The 1,963-nt window shown below is 37.5% G+C and overlaps 1 protein-coding gene across 44 annotated transcripts in view; it reads right to left on the bottom strand.

The window, feature by feature from the left end:
- Window positions 1-1,528: 1,528 nt before the first annotated feature.
- The window catches only part of LOC112155773 (protein tyrosine phosphatase receptor type D), a 454,394-nt gene continuing 453,959 nt past the window's right edge, over window positions 1,529-1,963 (bottom strand). For all 44 annotated transcript variants that reach the window (XM_024287656.2, XM_024287657.2, XM_024287659.2 and 41 more), the window contains one exon: window positions 1,529-1,963. This exon is cut by the window's right edge and continues 2,055 nt beyond it. The gene's annotated coding sequence lies outside the window, so the exon portion shown is untranslated.

Below are 1,963 nucleotides of genomic sequence, written 5' to 3'. Positions count from 1 at the left end.
TTCTGGTTTTGATACATAGGACTCTGTCTATATTTGGTAGGATGTTTTTGTGAAAATGCTTACATGTTAGGCTATTTCTTTTTTTGCGTTTGCAACAAGGTTGAGACTCGGTGTGGTAGTACTAGCATTGGTTTTAGTGGTATCGGTCTGTTTTAGTTTTTTTAACGTCTTGCAAACACGGGTGGGAGTTACCGGTATGTGAGTACGCTAACGCAGCTAATGCTTCCAATGTGGCTAACTTGTAGCATCTTACAAATAAGTTCTGTAAATGTAGTTCTTATTTGACTGACAGACTTATTTCTGACTCTTTTGTGCACTTTATAGTTCAGTGTGTCTTGTAAATTCTAAGAAATACCATTTATTGGTGTGAAAATTACAATAAGTTAGGGATGCCCGCACTTTTTTAGCATGTAATCTACTTTTGAATTGACCAAAATTTACTATTTAACTTTCATTTTTATGCACTTACATACAGAAAAGCAGATTTTAAAGCATTTTTGAATTCATTTATATAAATATGTAAGATTACAACATGCTAAAAAGTCATTTTTCTTGCTATAGCTTGTTGAATTGGACTCGTGTATTTGTGTCGTCATGTCAATAGCGCCACAGAGTGCATAACAACATTTTTCTGTGTGTGTTCTGTTCAAAGTTCATTTTGAGTGACTGGTAGTTAAGAAACTATAGGACACATTAGCAGCTACATCTGCGGTCAGGAGTCGGACACTGTACGTTCGGAAAATTAAGAGGCAGAAAAACTAGTTAATTTAAATATATTTTTGTTTTTTTCTTGCGGTCTACCAACACATTCTCACTCCCAACTCGTCATATATGGAAGGTTCGGGCTCCCTCTGCCTTACTTTTTAATGTTTTGAATGTCCCCAACTCATCACAGGTCCCCAACCTTGGGGCCACGAACCAGCACCAACATTAATTAGGGGTCCCCAACCCAACCAGTTCCATGTCTGGAGGGTTGGGGACCCATGATTTAATGACAACAGCCAGCATGTCACAAAACGAGTTGGGGACACCCAAAACGTCAAAAAGTGACACTAAGGGATCCTGGATTAAACGTCCATATGTGACGAGTTGGGAGTGAGTATGCGTACGATCGGTTCGGTTTAAGTCATGGATCCATGTTTGCTTTCACCTACTTTTGTCAATTTAAAGTAAACGGGAAGATTAGACAAAAGCACAAATATTCAAATAATCAAACTCCAGCAGCAGAAAACACACTAACGTGTCACTGTGGGACCAAAATTTAAGTTAAAAAAAAGCACAGCAGCTTTCAAAACATTGCACTTCATCTGTCAAACGTTCCAGCAATGATTCATTGTGGTTGACATTAACGACAAAAAAAAAAAAAAAATCCCAGCAATGGAAATCTATTCAAATGCGATGAGGCTCAATTTCCCCTTTTAGGAGGGAGCTGTGGATAATGTGTTGGACCCAGACCAGCAGGGGGTAAAATAGCTTCATCAGTCTTCCCGGGACAAAGTGAGCTGAAGGGAAACAAGTGAAACGCCGATGCATAACACTGACATTTTTTTAATAGAATTCATTTATAACAAATGGAACTTGTGTCAGTAAAGAGCTGATTCTCGTACAGACTTCTTTCTCCAACAATGTAACCTAAGTAAGAAAATAAAAAGCACTCCGTTCATTCAGAAAAAGAAACAGTTTACGCTTACAACTAATCAGAGGTAATTGTATGATCTTTTTACAAGCCTTTTTTTTTGTAGATTTTTTTTTAACTTTTTTTTTTTTTTAATACATTTTAATTTTCAGTCTATGCATCCAGACGAGAGATAGATAGAGAGCAGAGAACACAATGTTTATTTCTGTTGATGACACTCCAAGCTTGACTGGCAAAGCCACAAGAACAGATGGTGGGGGGACAGATTTTTCTGAAATCATCTGCTGGAGTAACCATGGCATCAGGATGGATGCTCTTTTTTTTTTT

Source organism: Oryzias melastigma, linkage group LG18 (genome assembly GCF_002922805.2).
Source record: "Oryzias melastigma strain HK-1 linkage group LG18, ASM292280v2, whole genome shotgun sequence".
Lineage (NCBI taxonomy): Eukaryota > Metazoa > Chordata > Actinopteri > Beloniformes > Adrianichthyidae > Oryzias > Oryzias melastigma.
The sequence above is the reverse complement of the archived record's forward strand: the minus strand, read 5'-3'. Positions and strand labels throughout refer to the sequence as shown.